General features: G+C 38.7%; 1 protein-coding gene and 3 long non-coding RNA genes across 6 annotated transcripts in view; 1 reads left to right on the top strand and 3 right to left on the bottom strand.

The window, feature by feature from the left end:
* Positions 1 to 9,085, bottom strand: part of lbr (lamin B receptor) — a 60,886-nt gene extending 51,801 nt beyond the window's left edge. Inside the window, exon 1 of the mRNA XM_076273311.1 lies at positions 8,967 to 9,085. The gene's annotated coding sequence lies outside the window, so the exon portion shown is untranslated. The remainder of the gene's footprint in view (positions 1 to 8,966) is intronic.
* Positions 9,086 to 11,750: 2,665 nt separating this feature from the next.
* On the bottom strand, positions 11,751 to 15,826 carry LOC143109950 (uncharacterized). The gene is made up of 5 exons (XR_012984011.1): positions 15,487 to 15,826; positions 13,779 to 13,849; positions 13,565 to 13,648; positions 13,165 to 13,248; positions 11,751 to 11,988 (listed from the first exon to the last, which is right to left on the bottom strand). It is a non-coding gene; the product is annotated as an uncharacterized LOC143109950 (long non-coding RNA).
* Positions 15,827 to 15,921: 95 nt separating this feature from the next.
* On the top strand, positions 15,922 to 18,356 carry LOC143109951 (uncharacterized). Of its 3 annotated transcripts, none has more exons than XR_012984012.1 (7): positions 15,922 to 16,110; positions 16,861 to 16,952; positions 17,066 to 17,195; positions 17,310 to 17,375; positions 17,783 to 17,872; positions 17,993 to 18,063; positions 18,190 to 18,356. It is a non-coding gene; the product is annotated as an uncharacterized LOC143109951 (long non-coding RNA). The 3 variants fall into 3 exon arrangements; XR_012984014.1 differs by lacking the exon at positions 15,922 to 16,110 and adding an exon at positions 16,245 to 16,298; XR_012984013.1 differs by lacking the exon at positions 16,861 to 16,952.
* A 797-nt stretch (positions 18,357 to 19,153) lies between these two features.
* LOC143109855 (uncharacterized) lies at positions 19,154 to 20,368 on the bottom strand. The gene is made up of 2 exons (XR_012983990.1): positions 20,053 to 20,368; positions 19,154 to 19,286 (listed from the first exon to the last, which is right to left on the bottom strand). It is a non-coding gene; the product is annotated as an uncharacterized LOC143109855 (long non-coding RNA).
* Positions 20,369 to 20,794: the final 426 nt, after the last annotated feature.

Here is a 20,794-nt window from a genome sequence, read left to right as displayed (position 1 = left end):
TAAAAACGTGACATTATTGCGAATTAAATTTAGTTTAGTTTGCATGCATTTTTTTTTTTAAACTCATGTCGTAGGCTACGGCCCGGTTAGGAATGTCGGCCCGGTGGTTGGGGACCGCTGCCTTAAGCGATTGATCTGAAACTTTATAAAATATTGGATATCATTATTGTGATGATATTTGTGTAATTCACATGCCTAGCATAGCGCCACCATCTGGCCAAGCAGGAAATGTGCCAGAAATTGATTGAAACTGATTAATTTGAAACTTTACAAAATGTAAGATATCATTATTGTGATGATATTCACATGCATCACAAACACACACACACATAATAAACACTGACCTGCCTGTACATTGCAGACATAGAAAAGATCTGGGGCCTGTACTACGAAGGGAGCTTAACCTACCCAGATGTAACCCAGGGTTACTTTGTTGAACCGGGGTTGACAAAACCTGGTTATCTTAAGTGGTGTTAATCGGTACTACGACGCTGATTATGAAGTTGATTTGTTGAGCCGGGGTTAACCTAATTGGAGTTGGTGCGCGTTCACATAAAAGGGGCGGGTTGCAGCGCAAGTCACCACTTTCAATGATGACGCGATCACCTTATTTTACGGATGAGGAATGCACAATTATTATGCCAAATTATGAGGAATTAAAACCCACTCTACGACAAAAATCAAATACGTCGGCAGTGAACAAAGCAAGGCAAGGCTGTTGGCAACTTATTGCAGATCGGGTAGCCTAAATGCCTAAAAGTAAAGTTTTATTTCCACATGTTCTTCAAATAATGTGTTACTGAGGAATAATAGCTTGCGGAAGCACAATTCAGAAGTGGGCATATTACAGTAAGAAGGATAATTGAATGTTTAAGTAGCCCCCATTGACTGATTTAGTGTATGCCTAATCCTGTGAACATTTCAGATGCAACACCATTGCATTCGGTCGGATTCTGGTGCTGTGGAAATGTGTAGCCTTTATGTGCAGGGTACATGAATATGACATTCAATTCAACAAGTTTGTTAAAATTGTGCGCTCTATGTGTGAGCCTATGGATCATCCAGGTATGCCGACATTGTCTCGAATTGTTAGTGGAGGGGTGGTACTTATAAAGGGTGTGGTTAACGGAAACCTCGGGTTAACCAAGAGACAACCTGCTCGGAGCAGGTTTGAGATGCTCCGAGCAGGTTATCGGTTAAAACATATCCACCTTTCGTAGTACGGGTTAATCGGGAAGTTACGCCACACGTGATCAAGTTACTCTCGAAGTTACCCAGATAAGCCAGTAACCCCGCTTCGTAGTACAGGCCCCTGCACCAATATGCACCTCACGCATGCACACAATAACACTGACCTGCCTGTACATTGCAAACATAGGAAAGATCTGCACACACACAGAGACAGAGACAGAGACAGAGACACAGAGAGACACAGAGACAGAGACAGAGACAGAGAGAGAGAGAGAGAGAGAGAGAGAGAGAGAGACACTGATATGTACACAGCAGTCTGCAAGTGTGCAAAATAGCGACATAACCACCACCACGTTGATTTTCAATCGAAGTTAGTCGTGTTAGAAACCTAACGTCAAATTTGAGGCATGTTAAGAGTTGGCCTTGAATCTACTATGCTTTTTAGTTAACGCCATATTAGGTTAAAATGTGTGAAATGGCAAAGTGAAACATTTTCTTGTCTAAGTTTAATCTTGATAGCGAAAATGTTGCCAATGTAACCTAAGTAAGCACCTCTCTTTCTCCCTCCCTCTTAAACACGTCCCTGTTCCATACGTTACAGCCTAGCTAACAACAGTAAGTAGGCCTAGCTAACTGCCAGCAATCAGCATAGAAAAGTAGCTTATTTCACGTTAGGCTTATGTACTGTATAATATGATATAGCATTGATGGCCCTAAACCCTCCTAAAACCCATTGCGCTGTCGCGCTTGTCAAAGTTTGGCAGTGACGTCGGTGGCAGCGTTTGATTGATTGATTAGTTCACTTTTTCAACATTATTGGTTCCCTGGAGATGTGACAGGTCAGGACAGGTGTAAGTTGAACTGTTTAAATATATTTTCATGATTTGATGTAGCTTAGGCTACCTAATATTTGAGGTATAATGAAAAAAATAATAGGTTATTTTATAATAGGTCTAGTTGAAATACATTTATTTTTATTCGTAGCCTATACATTTCATCTTATTCTATAAACCGTTCAGATGTAGGCTATGTGGCTTGAATGAATGCAATGTCTATTTGTTTGTTACAAATAAAACTCCAGCAGTTCATAACTAGCCTATTGTAGCTTATTTTAAAATGAAAACATGGGTAAATCATCATGAATTTCAATGATTTGGCTATGACTTGACTTTGACTTGCTTGACCCAAGCTATGACTTGACTTGACTTGCTTGACCCAAGCTATGACTTGACTTGACTTGCTTGACCCAAGCTATGACTTGACTTGACTTGCTTGACTGTCATAAAAAATGACTTGGACTTGCTTGAGACTTGAAGGTTAAGACTTGAGACTTGCTTGTGACTTGCACATGTGTGACTTACTCCCACCTCTGGTACACACACATCGTGAGAGACACACACATGCATACGGGTCAATGACGTGACGTCTAGATTTTCTGTCCAACAGCATTTTTTAAGTTTATAAAAGGTTTGAATGCCTGAAGACACACCATATGTGGGAGCACTCCCATATTTGTAACCACTTTACCTTTTGAAAAATCTTTAGGTATTTTTAATTTTTCTCTTATGTGAAGTATCAAAATATCATGTGGTGCGACTGTCCGACCATGACTGCTGTTCGGGAAACTTCTTTAAAATTACACTGAATCTATTCAAATGTGCTTTCTGCTCTATCTGGCATTTTTTCAAAAGTGTTTTGTAGCTCTGTAGAAAATGACACAGCATTTTTTATTTTTATGTCCATCCTATTATACAAACAAACTTTGTCCGAAGATGTCAACTTAATCAAATATCATCTGGTGCAACCATCAAGAAACTGCCATTTTGAGACTTTTATTTTAAAATTAATTCAAAGATCTTAAGTTGCATTCATAAACTAGTTTGCCAGGCACCCATTGGGGCAGCAAACAAGTTTGTAATTATCTCTTATATTTGGAAAAAAAATAGCTTAAATAACAGCTGGCAAGAAGTTGCCAAATTTGGACGTCATGTGGTATGACCTCAACAATACAATAAATATTAATTTATTTGTTCAAATTTATTTTTTGATTAGAAATGAATTAGTGACCTTTTAGAGGAATCAAGTTTGTTATGAGTAGGTGGTCAATTTTGTGCCTGTAAATTTGATCTCAAGTTGAAAATGTCATGTGGTGCGACTATTACAAAATGCTTTTTTGTGTGGTTTTACATTTAATTTAGGATTTATATGCCTATGCAATTTATTTTAGTGTTATATGGAATCAATTTGTATACATTCAGAGTACATTTTCAAAGATATCAGAAAAAAACGTTTACATTTACTCTTGGTACATTATAATGACAAAAATGTAAATAAAAATCATTTTACATGTAAGTTTACTTTGGTAAATGTACATTTATTAATCATTTATCCCTCCCACTGTGTTCTGTTCAGCAAGAAAGATATATTTCACTTATTATCAACATCATAAAAATAGGCTATCACTATGTATGTGGCGGGGAGGGGCGTTAACACTGTAATATAGGATTTTATTACCATTATTTTTGTTTCACATTATTTTATTTTTTTTATTTGTTATATTATTAGTGATGATTGGGCAACATCATCACATTTGTTTAATCATCTTTTTTTGTTTAAGTTTGTTTGCTCTGAAAACTTCCCCATTTCATTTCTGTATCACTCACTCTCTCTCTCTCTCTCTCTCTCTCTCTCTCTCTCTCTCTCTCTCCTCTCTCTCTCTCTCTCTCTCACACACACACACACATACACACAATCTCTCTCTCTCTCTCTCTCTCTCACACACACACATACACACAGACACACACTCACTCTCTCTCTCTATCTCTATCTGTTAAACACTAGGCCTATTACTCTCTTCATCGCTGTATCTATCACAATATATCTATCACGCTAACTATCCCACTAACACACTATCAATCACAGATCACTATCTATCACACAATCATGCTATCTATCACACTATTAATCTATCACACTACCTATCTATCATACTATCTATCTATCTTTATCCATCATCTGTCTGTCTTCTAGCCTCCCCATCTAGTTAGCCTAACTTCTATGTCTCACTCTTTTACTCAAAAAAGCTTTCATTCTGCCATTGTTAGTCTGTCTGTCTGTCTATCTTTTAATATCTCTTCCTTTCCATCCAACCCTGCACTTTTGTCTATCTTAATATCTTCTCCTGCCCCATCTCTTAAAATCATCTGCTAAATCCCATTCACTTTACGTCCTGAATTTCTTCTGTTTATCCCCTCGATCTCTCACACGCTTTTACCTCCTTTTCTCCCTTAAGCTGTCTACACTTATTTGTTTCTTTCTATGTGTGTTTGTTTTCATCACCTTCTATATTTCAAATGCCCTCACAAAGCTTATCTTTTTATACCTTTACCAATATATGGACATGTTCAACATCATTAGCAACTTAAAAATCTTTTACTTTGTGTAAAACTTATTTTTTATTTAATTGTTTTTTTTTGCTTTGCAAGCACTATATTACCCTCATGAAATGAAAATATAACAGTTCTTTGAACTCTCTACTTATATTTTTAACAATATGAGATCCTTGAGTCATTTGGTGCGACCACTAATCATGTGGTGCAACCAATAATAGCAATAACGGTGTTAAATTCAAAATGAAAAATAAAATTTCTGTGGTTAAATTATTAATCAGTCATATAGTATGTTTAAGTCAATGCTATTTTTCAGACTTTTCCATCAGTTTTATAAAACTTACAGGAAAAATAAGGGTTCTAAATGTATTTTATAAGGTGACAATGACAGAATAGAACAAAAATATCAGTCCAATATTCACAAAAAGTAAAGAAATGTAAATACTTTGTTTCTAAACAGTTCATATTATTAAGAACTTGTAAACAAACTTTTAAGCATGTTAAGGAAATACATTTAATTTAAAGATAATCTATGGTCGCACCACATGACATTTTTTAAGGCCGCAACCAATTCATTCTCATGAAAAAACACTAAAATCACATTACTTGAAATTTTAATATGGATTTTCATATACCCAACATTCTTAATGTTTGAACAATTGAAACAGAAATTCTTATTTTTAGAATTTTAAATTTGGCCTGTTGAAAAACCTTATCCGTCATTGACCCATACACACAGAGACAGACACACATGCAGACATTAGTAGAAATATAGCTGCAAGCAGCAATGAGGGGGCCAAGCAGATAAGCAGGAGTTGGGATTGGATTGGACATACCAAGTTTGGTTTAAATCGGTGAAAGTGTTGATAATTATAGCACCCCTAGTGGTGAAAGCACACCAAATTAATTGTGCATCCTCAGGATCTATTCCCAAGTCCACATACCAAGTTTGGTTGCGATAGGTGAAAGTGTTGCTAATCATAGAGCCCCTAGTGGTCAAATGTCACCAAATTTATTGTGGGTCCTAAGGATGTGTTTACGAATCAACGTATCAAGTTTGGTGTCAATACGTAAAAGTCTTCCTAATTATAGCGCCCCTAGTGGTCAAAGTATACCAAATGTATAGTGTCCCCTCAGGATCGGGTCCCGAGTCCATGTAGCAAGTTTGGTTTTGATAGATAAAGGCGTTGCTGAGATATGAGCTAATTTCGTGTATCTCTAGCGCCCCCCTAGTGGTCGAAGGTCACCAAATGTATTGTGTGTCCTCAGGATGGGATCCCAAGTCCATATACCAAGTTTGGTTTCTATATGTGAAAGCATTGCAGAGATATGACTCTACTTTATGTGATTATAGCACCCCCTAGTGGTCAAAAGACTCCAAATGTATTTTGTATCTTCAGAATGGGGTCTCAAGTCCATGTACCAAGTTTGGTTTCACTATGTGTAAGCATTGCTGAGATATGAGCCTACTTCCTGTGATTATAGCGCCACACAGTGGTCAAAATTTACCAAATTTCTTGAGCCTCCTCCGAATTGGGTTCTGAGCCCATGTAACAAGTTTGGTTTTGATACGTGAAAGTATTACTGAGATATCCCTTCACTTCCTGTTTGGTGGCTTCGCCGCCAATTTTGATTGATTGTTACGGGCGAACGGTTTTAGACAGACAAAAAGGGATAACTTTTTTGAGGCTTGGACTGAAGATTATGTGTGTCAAGTTTGGTGTCAATCGGACAAACTTTGTGACCTGTGAAAACTTTTAGGTGTTATTTATTAAATCCAATATGGCGGCCGAATCAATTAGGATGACATCACAGTTTTGCTTGGGTCAGCCTAAGGACCTCCGACTGTATTAACAGACCCCACTAGTACATTTTAATTCCAAACACAACAGCAGCTACAGGCCAAAACACATTGTTCCTAATTGCAGCGCCCCCTAGAGGTCAAAGGTCACTAAAGTATTTGAACATCCTCCTGATGGAGTCTTGAGTCTACGTACTAAGTTTGGTTATGATACATGAAATGGTTGCGGAGATATGAGCTCACTTCCTGTTTGGCGGCTTCGCCACAAATTTCGATTGGCTGCTACGGGAAAACGCTTCAGTCAATTGTTATGGAAATCAAAGCACTGATAAGGCATGGTCTGAAGATGGTCTTTGCCAATTTTGGTGAGGATCCGATGAAATTTGTGACCTAGGGAAATTTGATAGTGGTTTTGATTAAATCCAATATGGCGGCCAAATCAATTATGTTGATGTCATGAATTGCCATCTGTCGACATAAGGATCTTCCACAGTATTACCAGTATTACCAGACACCACATTGTAATTCTAGGCACAACAGCAGCTACAGTCCAAAAGGCATGTTACTGATTTACAGCGCCCCCTAGAGGTCAAAGGGAGCGTCCTCCTGATGGGGTCATGAGTCCATATACCAAGTTTGGATTTGATGACTGCAAGGGTTGCTGAGATATGAGCTCACTTCCTGTTTGGCGGCTTCGCCGCAAATTTTGATTGGCTGTTACGGGCGAACGGTAATACTTCCGAAGACGAAAAGTGATAACTTTTGTGAGGCTTGGTCTGAAGATGATCTGTGTAAAATTTGGTGGGAATCAGAGAAAGTATGTGACCCCTGATACATTTTAAGTGTTTTTGATGAAATCCAAAATGGCGGAAAATCCATCATGGCGGAAAATGACGTCATAGGGTGCGTTGAACTCGGCTTGGTCCAAGGATTCCAACGATACCTGACTTTTGAAAATTGGACCTACGGGCTTCGCTGCTTGGCCCCCAAATATCATACTAATGATATTTATGTATTAGGCTACTGTGTATTTTACAAAATAAGTAGGAAAAGGCCAAACAAATAAGATTAATATTTCAGCACAGCAGTCAAGGCAACGGCATAGTCATTGCGTGGAGTCAACGCAGAAGCATGAAACAGCCGGCAAACATGAAGGGGGATAATACCGCCCGCCCGGCCCTTGAGTCAAAAAGTTTGGACACCCCTGCCCTTAACTGATTGATCTGAAACTTTATAAAAATATAAATATCATTTTCCATGCCTAACATAGCACCACCATCTGGCCAACCAAAACGTGTATCAGAAATGTTCTTTGCTTAAAATGAATGGTCTGAAATTTCTCAGGTTAATATTATGATTATGATGACACCCAATGGGCCTGCCTTGCGTTGCGCCCCCACCTGGCCACACAAGTAAATGTGCCAGAAAAAAGCATGCAAAAACAAATAGCACACGCATCAAATACATTTCACAAAGGCAACACGTCAGTACTTTGTTGGATTCCGAAATGTCACGGGTTGTGGCCCGCAGGTGCTCGGGCCCGCCATTGCTGCTTGCGGCTATATTTTCATTTAATATTTTCATCATATGGCTCTTAATGAGAAAAAAAATAATATTTTGGTCTTTGGTATTTACCAACAATCCATTCAAATGTACAACGTTAACAAACAATAAACAACCACGTAATATACCCATAGACAGTAAAAGAAAGGCGTAGCTTTTCCCATTAGCTGCTAACGTCATTAGCGCACAGGACAACATGAGATTCCTCATCAACATGAGACTATCCATTTGTGAATAGTATTGAATAGCCTGTTAGCTAATGTTAGCGATCAGTTTTCTACAAAGCCTGTAACGTGAACGTGCATCTAGAGTTGAAGTTTGAGTTAACGTTATGTTATTTATTTATCATCACAGACTGGAATGATAATTAAACAATTAAGTTACAACAGTGTGTCCTTTTCCGCGCCCCATGCTGCTAACTACAACGTTATTAAATTAAGCAAGCAGTAGTGCTAACGTGTAGAAGCTACATATAGTTCTGAAAGCTGAGGGTAATGTTAACGTACTCTTTAGAAATGACGTTAATGTTACTGCCATAAAAGCCTGAGGAAAATAACAATTCAAAACAAGATGCTGACCATTGATATCATTAGCTAGTGCTATTATCCACGCAGCTTTGAGTTAACGTAGCATAACATTTCGTCAACGTTAACTTCACGTTCAGGTTACGTCAAAACATTGGACTGTTGAAACATTGCCGTTGTATATCTGATAAATGTTTAGAACATCGTCTCTTTCTGGCAAGTTAGCCTGGTTATACCAACTAGCATGATGGAGAGCATAAAAATAACCAGTCCTAATTGTTCTTTTGTGAACAAATGATTGTATTCCATGACATGTATTCGCTGCTCGTGCGTTGCTTTACGTTAACGTCAACTCACATGTTAGCATAGCGCCCAACAGTGGAAAAAAAGATCCGTGTTAACGTCAAACCCCCATCGCTTGAAGTTTTCCTAAGAATGATATTTACATTTTGGACCATTCAACTGTTTCACTAAACAAACAAACATTAACACGCTTACCTGATGTACAAGTGTGTAGCTGTTAATAAGTAGAGGGAAAAACGTAACGTTACACGACAGATTTCATTTAAGGTACTCCTAACTTAAACACAACTAACGGTAACGTTCCTCCTTGTCAGGGTAAACCTACCGGGTTGTGTGATGGCGCGAAGCTCTTTGATTGGCCCTGACACTGGTCATTTTAAATTATTTGTACCCGCTGATTGGTTAATATACGATTCCAACTGAGACGTGATTGGTCTTTATGGTCGTCTTCTTGAGAGCATCACAGTCCCGCCCACAGCCGAAAAGCGGTTAGGTGCCGGAAGTAAGTGTCCCATTCATTTGACGTTTTGGAAAAATCCGTATCTAAAGAGTTTTAGAGCATGTCTTATACAGCTACGGCGTAACTCATAAGCATACAACATATATTTTCGAGTGAAAAAACGAAGAGAAAATCCAAAAAAAGTCAAAGGTACAAGAGACTGTACATATTTTCATTTCCGAGAGAAGGAACTAACTTATCCCATAAACCACCCCGCCTCACTGAATAAGGGACACGCCATTTGAACAACTTTCAACCGGCAACAGCACGCCAAAGCTTTCCTCCAAACTGTGATTGTTATATAGTAAGGTGACCAGATTTCTGAGACAAAATCCGGGGACATTTTCAGTTGAGAAGCGTAAAACGTGTAATGTTTTAATCATTGTAAACTTAAAACGGGGACACTGTCCCAGGGGCATCACTAGACTAGATCTCCACAAGCTCCCCTAGGGGGGTTCGGGGGCATGCTCCCCCGTAAGAAAATTTGGTATATTTTAACGTTTAAATGCATCAATCTGGTGCACTTTGAAAAGAAATTCAGAGGTTAGACTTAATTTTTCTTATCTATGGATGGAAATATTTGTACTGTAGCCTAAACTTCCACTTTAGAATTTTAACCATGCACACACAGTTGGAATAGTTATAATATTGCTATAATATTAATAATATCTTCTTTTTTCAAGACAGTCTGTGCTTTACCCATATCTGAGAATGTATGATGTGATAATATTTGTCTTATAGCCTAATAGGGCCTATGTGTTGTCAGTCTTATATCAAGAAAAAATAACTCACGTCTCATGCTTTTTTTTCTTTATATTTTTGTCTTAATGCCACTAGGAAGCATGCCAGTAGAAATATAGGCTATATTCATATTTGTAGGTGATTGTCTGGAATCTGCCAATATGAGAACCATTATGGTGGGATAGGCCTACTCTGGCTAAACAATTTACAAAAATGTTTGTACTGACATAAATCGTTGAGAATAGGCCTACATTATAATTTTGGCCCAAAGTTGTAGACCATGTAGAAACTTGTTGCAATTGGCCTACCGATGCTATATAGTTGTCACATAAATTCATTGTTAATTTTCTCGTGAACCATTTATCACAGCATTTTGGCGCTAATATCATTGGAAAGCTTAGATTCCGGCCGTTTACGTGATATCTGCGTATGATATGCTATCTGTGTGACGGGTTCTCCGCAATTTTAGTTTAACCTGGACTTGAGCAGCTGGCACGTTCGTGATAAATAGTTTAATAATTCCCCCGAACAAGTGGTTTCATTTCAAAGATTCTACCGCGCTGCTATTCCACCAATCGAAATAGCCTACCAGAAATATGGGCATTCTAGAACATCTGGAGGTCTGAGCTGAGCGCTTGCTTTGACTGGCTTGAGCCTGTGCGTGAAGGGTGCGCAACTGTACGTTTGGTCAGTGTTTTCTTTCTTTCTTTTATTCCAATTTCGGGTCTGTCAGTCACAGTGAAAACCGGGGACTTTTCCGGGGACAGCTCCAGCCGGGGACAGGTCACCGAAATCGGGGACTGTCCCCGGAAACCGGGGACGTCTGGTCACCCTATTATATAGTGAATCTGCAGTTAATAGCAGTTATTTCAGGAGTAATCGTGTAAATAATAGTGTTTTGGTATTGAATTTGATATTTATCATCGTGTATTTTATATCGTGTGTGTGTGAAAGCGGTTAAAGTTAACGTTAGCAACATGGTGCAGTGCTTCCTGTCAGTCAGGCTGATGCATGGAACGGTGCATGGTCTGCTCTTGGACCACCATATTCAGTTTATTAACTTGCCGTGAATTATTACACAAAATGTTCATTAAATCAGAGAATGTCTAATAAGGGGAGAACTTCCACTCTCTGAAAACTTCCGGTTTCTGAACTGGTTGCAGTTCCTGTGGTTCCAGAGGGCGCTCGCAGGCGAGTCCACCCACACTCAAAAAAATATCTTGTTGGATTTAATTAAAAATGTTTTGTCAAGTGGTTCCACGAAACTGTATTAAATAAATCTAAAGATACTATATTCTTTTCAATTGACTCAAATAAATAACATTAACTGAACAAGAGTGAATAAAGTAGATGGTAAGTAATTGAATTCCTTCATTTTTATTTAGTATTCTTACATTGAACCAACTTAATATGGCTGTGTTCAACCAACTTAATGCTGTTATGTTCAATTAATTCAGCATTCTTACATTGACTCAACTTAATACTGTCCTGTTCAATCAAAGTCACATTGTTAGGTTCAATTAATTTAAGTTAAAAAGATATCTAGCACACATCCATATTAATTTAAGTTTAAGTGATACAGTTACGTGGAACCACACTTGACAAAACTTTCTTAAGTAAACTCATCCAAAAAACAAAGTTCTTAAGTAAATCCAAAGTAAACAAGTTGAATTTGTTCTGCATAACATTTCTAAATAAAATTGAACAAATGTGTTCAAATAGCAAACAGACACACGGTCTTCAAAACAAATTTGCATTTATTTAGCTCCATTCTCATCAAACCATCAGGGACATTTTTTAGTAAAATAGAAATGCAATGAACAGAAAAATATCTCTGCTAAACACGGCATGTTTAGTTTTGTTACATTGTTAGTGATTCAACTATATCTTCTAGTGGAGGCATTGGCACCCTCATGTTTGATTGCAAAGATCCCGATGGTGGTTTTCTCCATCTGGCTCTGGGCATCAGTCAGCATCCTTTACCACAGACCAAAAAAAATACATTTAATTGATGACTTTTCAAACAAAAGTATATGTCTTTAGATATGTTTGAATTCAGTGGATTAACCTCACATCTCCCATCTCCTTTAAATTAAAGCAATGGTTCTGAGTGAATTTCACCCTTGGGTCATTTGCATGATCATTGCGAGTGCCAACCCACCCCCCCCCCAGTAGCTTTTTTCCCTTTGGTCGAAAGTTTGTAAGTAGCCTACACCAGGAGTTTATTTAAATAACACTTGCCTGAAAGCTTCTGCTGCTACCGCTACGTCAACATCACTTCCGTGATTTGTGAAAAGCCCGTAAAAGTCCTTTGCGAAATTCACACGTGTAAAGGAAAAGCTAGTGAATTCAACACTCCATAGTCATATATTGATAACTGGATGATATATGAAATTGTATTTTCAGGTCAATAAGTGTTGACCTGAAAATACAAGCATTTATCAAACTTATGCATCGCTTTCTGCCAGGACTTTTACGGGCTTTTCCCAAATCACAAAGTGACGTCGACGTATCGTTGCAGTAGGTGTTGTTTACAGACCCTTTTTGTACTACTGTAGAAGTTTGGTAATATTCCGGACATTTTAGTGGGGTAATTTACGAGATACACTTCTGGTTTCAAAAGTGCTAATGCTAAGCCATTGGGCTGAAACATAGACTGATAGTGCGAACTTGACCAATGTTCGACCAAGGGAAAAAAGCTTCTGGGGGTGTGTTTGGCTCGTGGTCATCGTGCAAATGACCCTAGGGTGAAATTCACTCCGAACCATTGCTTTAGACTCTCTGCTCTCCCAAATCCCTCTAACGTCTATGATTTCTTTTAACTCAAAAGCTAGTTAACCAAAGATTAAAACTTTGGGTGACATTTTACCAACACAGACTAGGAAGCTTTGTCTGTAAAGGGTGTATGCATGGTCAGTGACAAACAGACCAATGGTGACTTGTTCTGCTGTAACATGCATTCTGCTTTAATATGCATATAGACAGACTTAACAAAACATTACAAGCACCGAAACATGAACAAGGAAATGTCCATGGGTACTAAAATAATATAAGAAGCCATATTCATTCATACCCATCTTGCCACTAGACGTACCACTCCTACTCTCGCTGCTGTAATGCTTTACTGTTTTTTTGATATTCATTTACACTTACCAGGTATTCCTTTATGAGTTTCTCCGAGCCTTCGTACACAAGTGCTTTCAGGTTGCAAGTTCTCAACAAGCCAATGGTATGATTCTGCAAAATAGGGAAATGAACATACAACTTACATTTACAAATTAAGTATCTTAATGTTTAACATGCCTTACCATGCAACCCCCAATGTTAAATGTTAAGAGAGATTTTTGGAACGCACTGATCTTCAATGTAAATCTATTCATGGGGTTGAAACAGGCAGTACACCCCTATGTCAATGTTAACTTTCAAATTCATGTCAGCAAGGTAAGACCTTTCAAAAAAAGTTAGCAGTTGCATGGTAAGGTCCGGTAGCTCATGGCCTAATATTGGATCACAGGTTTTCAAAGTGGGAGGCACAAAACAACTTCTCACTAACCTGGTCAATGGCAGCCATGATCTCCTCCCTTCCTATGCACACACAGCAGACAGCCTGGAGCAGTTGATGTCGAGTTCTGACATTCTGACAACGTTATGAGGGGAGAGGAGATAGGAAGAACAAGTAACAATACAACCCAGCATTTGGAAATACAGAAAGAATTACAATTAGCATATGGCATGGGTGTCTGTGACCAAAGTGACCATGAGCTAACCTGTAATACTTCAATAAATGAGACCTTGATGACACTCCGGTCTTGCGCTCTTTGCACTGCCACATAAAGGCCTGTGGGGAGAAAGAGAAAGTATATCAAACTCAACAAATTTACACTAAAATGTGTAAAACTATAATAATATTAGATCACAGAATCAATTGAGAATTTTAATAAAATTGAACTAGGAAGATAACCTTTAATTAGATTGGCTTGTTTGTGATTTAATTAGTTACTTGTTTGTGATTAACAAATCATTCAAACATTGAAGAGTAGGCAGCTTCTAGCATGACAAATGTGAAATTATTTACCTCCCGAATATAGTGGTTGAGAACAAATGTGTGTGCTTAAAATTGACAAGTTCCCATGCAAGAAACTGCCATTTGCTTTCTTTAACTGATATATAAGCCGGATGAGAGCCAAGTAGCCTATGATAGCAATACAAAAATAATGACAAGTCTGATGTTCCTGCAACTGCTGTACTTGCAGCTACACGTGGCTAATGTTAGCAGCTACAGAGAGACTAGGCAAGATGGCAGAGTTTGCTACACGAACATTAAAATGATTAAAATGTTTCTTGATGGACTTTAGAGCCTGCATAATTGTTCATGACACACAAGGATAATTTGGTCAAACAGAGTGGGGTGCACCTAACAGTTACGTTTAAACATTAAACTTTTCCAATACTGATCCAACAATTAGTATTCACATAAACCCAGGCAGGGTTTGTATGGGGCTAACGATAGCTGCTATCTTATCCAGTTAAATACATGAAGTTGTCTTGACCTTGGCACTTCTATGAACATTCAATTGTGGTTTATATGAAATAACCCCATCAAGGCACCACCCCTGTCTATCTTCAGTAGGGAGTAAAACCAGAGAATGTCTAATAAGGGGAGAACTGCCACTCTCGGAAAACTTCCGGTTTCTAAACTGTTTTGAACTGGTTGCAGTTCCTTCTGTGGTTCCACATGAGGGCGCTCGTCCACGAGTGCAGAATGCATGGAGGTCTATGGAGCTGTACCCCTCAAAATCCACTTTTCTCGGGATATAATTTTTTTCCAAGTAATTTGAATATTGTTTTCGAAAGGGGAGGCAAAGAAAATACACTTGGTTGAGTATTATATTTTTTAACGTCACTTAATTGTTCTAAAAAGCCTTTCAAACGTGTCAATGACGTCATTCATTAGCACAATGCTAGCGTGTTATGGGCAACAACGACCCAACCTGTAAGAAATCAAAAGGACATAAGTACTCGTTCATTCAACTTTTGACCTATAACCCATGTTGAAGTTATACAAACTACAATCAAATCTGAGATTTGTCAACGACAATCAGGTGAAAGAGGCAAATTTAGCCGTCTAGCTCCATTGACTCCCATTCATTCTGCACTCATGGCGATCGCCCCCAGTGGAACTCTGGTGGAACTGCAACCAAAATTCGGTACAATGGGACTTAATACGGAGTGGCAAGGCTCTCCGTAGACGGGCTCTGGTAAAACTAAACTGGGAAACATGATAGAATTCTAGCCTGAGATGACTTAGCTCGCCAGCCACCATGACAGATTTAGTAGCTAACATTAGAAGCTAGCTGCTCGAGTTTAGTAACACATGTACACTATAAGATCTACTAAAATGATTATTTAAGTTGTTGTTACGACAAACTCGCTAAACTCAAAATAAAAACACAATGAACAGCAACAAATACATACCTTGCAATTACAGGATCCAAAAATGTTCCGTGAGTAAGCAAGGAAAAAATGGCGGAGCTTCACTTTCTCAACCGTCACTGGCGGAGTCCTCACCATGGTCCTCATAAGTTGTGAAATAATGCTACGGCAACTATAGAGGGACAAATTTCCTAATCTAATGCGTTTTGTTCAAGAAAGTTGTGTAGATCCAATGCAAACATGTTAAGTTAATCAGCAAAAACGCATTATTGATTTGAAATAACACAACTAACTCAATTTCACCTTAGAAACCTAATTTTGTTCTGTAAATCCTACGAAAGAGGATTTATTAAGATGAACAATAGTGAGATTTCATTTTTTTGAGTGCACACAGCAGTAGACTCCTAGGCGGATCCGCCTTCAAGTCGCCAAACCCGCGTGACTGTCGCATTCGTTTTGGTGCCGCACAGAAGATCAGCTCCGCCTCCAGGCGGCTCCGTAAATTCTACTGTCAAACAGCGGGTCCTGAGTGGACCCATGTCGGATCCGCGGGCGCGGACGCGCCTGTACTGTAACGGTTGAACATGACTGTACACCAAGAGCCGAGAAGAGTCATACTAGTGGATATTTTCTTTGCTGGGACACGGTTGCGCTGAACCCTCTCGAGTAAGTGATATTTATTAATATATTGCGACATTCACAATAGCTAAACATTGGCCTTTGTGGTTTTATACTTAAAACTTACTTATCATGTTTATTGATTATAATGACGTTATTGTTAGCTGTGATGCTCATATGAGTCTGTAGCCTATTTGATTTAAAATGGGTTAGCAATTTCGGCAGAATATGTTATGGTAGTGTGATTTAAAAAACACACATTGTTATTTAACGTTAGTCTGGTCTTGTCTGTTTTAATGTGTTGCTGTTGTCCATAGTCCATAGTGCTACTATGCTAGCGGCATACAGCTGCTAGCTAGCATGCTGCTAGGCGCAATTGCATAAGTTATTGCTAATGTCTATTATACATATATATGTTTGAGATCACGTTTGCGATGCAATCCTTGATTAAGCTGATACATTGGCACTGGTATTTCAGTCAATGATGTCAGTGAAGCACTCGTCTGCTATGAAAGCTACCTAGCTACAACTTTAGCATGTTGACTCACTGATAATGGTTTAGCCCTAGCTTCTAGCTAGCTGTGCATTAACGTTTGCATTTTGCCAAGTTTGGTCTCATACGAAACTTAACTTTAGTGTCCTTCTGCCATCTTTGTAATGAAAGCCTCGGCATTTTAATCACTGTTTAAGTCGGTTCAGACAACTAATGGGTATTGGCGTCTGTTTGTGATTTATTATGCTAACGTAACTTAACTGTATGGAACTTGGTACCCATCTTCTATTTTGTTTGTTCTGCAGCGTCAACTTTTATCGGCTGGATTCTACCATCTAACGTTACGATTGCCTCTGTTGGGTTCGCTTTATGAAGATACTTTCTGGGTTGTTAAAATGTAATGTGAACACATTCCCGTAGCATTCCAAAATAGACCAGAGATGCTTGTACTATATGTATATTTGGAAATTTTGGGATTGCAATAACCATAATGATATGGTTATTTAACAGCCATCGTTTCGGGGACTCTGATGAGAGTGAAGAAGAGCCAGTAAATGGTGACCTTGCATCTCTGAGGTACCTTCCAACTCGCCTGGTATATCAGTTGAAGCCTCAAACCTAAGCCAATTGCACTGGCAAAGTAAGTAATAATCTCTTAACATTGAAATAACTAAATCATAATATTAATATTAGAGATATGGTTAACATTCTTAGTGCTAAAGACATTTCCCTCTCCTTGTATCTATTCCTCCAGCTCCACCATCTTGCCGAGTGCCAGGCAGCAGAGTCACTACCCCTCAACCTGGAGAAAACTGTTAAGGTAAAGACTGATCTCTGAAATAAAATTGAATACAGTGGCCCCATCTATATTAACACAGCAGTAGTCACTCTATTTCAAATCAACAGATTGCATCTGCATTACCATCTCAGATTTTCTGCATACTTCATACATTACATAAATCTCAGCCAAATATTTTGTCAGTTAAAACATCTGCATTCATGCAATATTGCCTGAAAAGTTCATTCATTATTATCAGATTGTATTGAAACACATTGATTTCAATGTCAATCCATTCATGGAGTTGATATAGATAGTGCATACCAAAATGTTGAAACATACAAATTCATGTCCAGTATGACCAGAGATTTGTTTTTGTTTGCCATTGTTTGGCCCTGTAGCTCTCAGCCTACCATGGTTAACAGATCACAACCATTTCTCTCCCTTAGCACCTCACCATTAGGCAGGACCGCAACACTCTTCACCACCTCAACTCCCTGCACCTGCACCCGCATTTAACATACGGAGAGTTACTCAAGGTAGGGACTGATCTCTGAAATATTAGTGAATAGAAAGGCCCCATGTGTATTATCAATGATGACTACCATTTAATACATTTTTTCCCCCTCTCGCACACCGCCCACCTCACTATGGGCCAGGAATGGCAGTCCCTCCTCAACTCCCTCCACCCCCACACCAGCCCTCAACGTGCAGCGAACAGAGGAGCTTTGTAAGTCATGTTTCTTTTTAAATTTAATCTCCTTAATACCTATCTCATATATTGTATTGTGTAAGCATACTTGGCTTTGGATGCTACATACCATAAACATAAACATATCTGTCTGTTTGATTACAGGTGCTGTGAGGAAAAACATGGTGACACGGTCAGCCACGGACGCTGAGGTCACCAAGCACGCAATTAGGTGTTTCAACTGGCGGTGGATCGGGCAACGAGGAGACGTGTTCCGCCTCCATCCACACAAATGGAGTAATAGGAGAAATAAGCATTAAACAATATTTTTATTGAACTTCTTGTCATTCACCAGTTATTCATTTTCTGATATTTTAGATGTGCATAGCACATTTCATTGAAGTTGTAGCCTATTAGATAAAATATTTCATGACTGCACTGACCTAGGCTGATAAAGCACTAAATTAGGTTTTGACCTCAAAATTCATGTAGAGTAGCCTAGGCAACGTAGGCTACTTAACAAAAACAGAATAGCTTATAACCTGTAACTTTCCATAAATGCCCATTTTATATTTCCATTGAGTAGTGATCACGTTTGTACAGTAAATTGATGTCTTGACTTAAACCTTTTCTGTTAGGTTTATTGACAGTATTGTTAAGTTAAAAATACGAGGCGATGCTAATAGTAGGCCTATCTTGCTGTAGTAGCCTAGGCTATGCCTAGTGATAGTTTTACTTTTATCCTATAGTTTATCCTACACTGTAAAAAGTTTAACGTAAAATTTACAGCAACTTGCTGGCAGCAAATAACCAGCAAGTTGCTGTATTTCACTCTACAGTACACCTACTGTATATGAAATCACAGTACCTATGCCTGATACTGTAAATGCAAACTACAGTAGTACTACCAGTGCTGTAATGTATACAGCATTGAATTGTCTACCGTATTTTTAATCACAGTACTTATGGATCATACTGTAACTAAGTACAGTAGTAATACCAGTGCTGTAATATTATATACAGTAATTTTGGGAAATTCATATCCTGCTTTATCTACAGCCAGGATAAATTTGGCTAGGCCTAGGTATGGTTTAGGCTACACAAACTTGCATAAATAACCATTGACAACTTGTTATCAGTTTGAAAAGCAAGTACATTTATTCACTTTTTTCCGTTTAGAAATTCTCGTGTGCTGCATCCTAACGTTAGACCAACGGTTGCAGTCAGCCTGATCCACCACCAGTAGCAGAGTGAAGCAGCACCTAGCAGAAATAGAAGAAGAAAAGATAAATAGTGTTAGATAACAATGTTCAACTGAAACTGAAGGCTACTTACAAGTGAAACTTTAGAATAATCATTTATATATATATACTGTATGTTTTTTGAGTTTACTGTCAAAATGCCAGGCTGAAGAAGGTGTTAGCATAACTCAGTTTCGCAAGGTATATTTAACGTTAGCCAGCTGGGTGAGCTCATTGATGATGTTTGCTTGCAGCAACAGCCATTCGCGCTGTTCGTCCGAACAACGGTTAATGATAGTCAGATGTGACTTAAAGTTAACTTATATCAATATTGCTAAAGTTCGCCTATTAAACTCACAAAACCGTACATGATTACGGGGAGTTAACGTTACATAAGTCAGCTAAACCTCCACGTTAACGTTAACCAGCAGCACATCGTCTTCAGCCTAACATTTGTGACAGTAACATACTAGCAGCTAGGCCTAGCACTACTAGTGAAATGATATGAATATAATAAACTGTAACTTACTGAGAACTAAGGTAGGCCTAATATAAATGAGACTGCCATAACGTTAACGTAACATAAAACATTACCGTTAATGCCACCGTCACAGCAACAGCAACTATGATAGCTAGCCTAACGTTAGCTGCTACTAGTTGATCCAACAAGCATGGATGAGTTGTAAGTTAGACAGTACAACGTACATAGACTGTACACATGCCCGAATTTAATGTAGTACACTTTCACAATGAAACATTAACGTTACATAAATAAATGCTTGCTTACCATTAAGGTGGAGCTGCGAACTTGTCAGAGTGCTGAACACCGTTGGTCTGACTGACTGAACTGTTGCTCAAAAATGATCTCCCGCCCGACAGTTCAAACGTCGTCGCGCGGTGCACGTTTCAATCACCACGTCAAAATTTCCCAGTAAACCATAAATCCATGACTTTTCAATATCTTTTCAAAATGATGATTTGGATGGAAAATCAACATAATATCAATGTCACCTTGCTATCTGGGAGCTTAACTTTGTATTTATGTGCAAAAAGAAAACAGAAAACCCCAACTGATTTTCCGCCATGTTTTTTCAAAATTTTCAAAAAAGTGAGGGAGGAGTCAGATTTATTACTGTGTTATGATTCGCAGCAAATTTTTATTACTGTAGTTTGACCATTTTTGACGATAATTCATAGCGAAACCACAGCAACATACTGTATTCACAAATACAGTACACATTTTCCCCAAAAACAGCAGTGATGCTGTGAAAATCACGGAATCTTGTTACAGTGTATTTAATCCTACAGCAAGAACAGAAGGAATTTTGAAAATGAGATAAACGGGTCCGAAACGGACCCGGGCCAGATGAGCCTTTATGAGTCCGTTGCGGGTCCGCGGCGGATGTATGTATCAATTTGCGGGTCCCAAACGGACCCGCCGCGGAGGTAAGGTTTTAATCGCGGATGCGGGGCGGATGCAGCGCGGAGCCACGGCGGGTCCGCGATCCGCCTTCGTAGCGGATCCGTTC

Source organism: Alosa pseudoharengus, unplaced genomic scaffold, assembly GCF_046254945.1.
Source record: "Alosa pseudoharengus isolate Yale_2024_CS ecotype anadromous, Long Island Sound unplaced genomic scaffold, YU_APseudo_1.1 YU_APseudo_1.1_scf_7, whole genome shotgun sequence".
Taxonomy (NCBI): Eukaryota; Metazoa; Chordata; class Actinopteri; order Clupeiformes; family Clupeidae; genus Alosa; species Alosa pseudoharengus.
The sequence above is the reverse complement of the archived record's forward strand: the minus strand, read 5'-3'. Positions and strand labels throughout refer to the sequence as shown.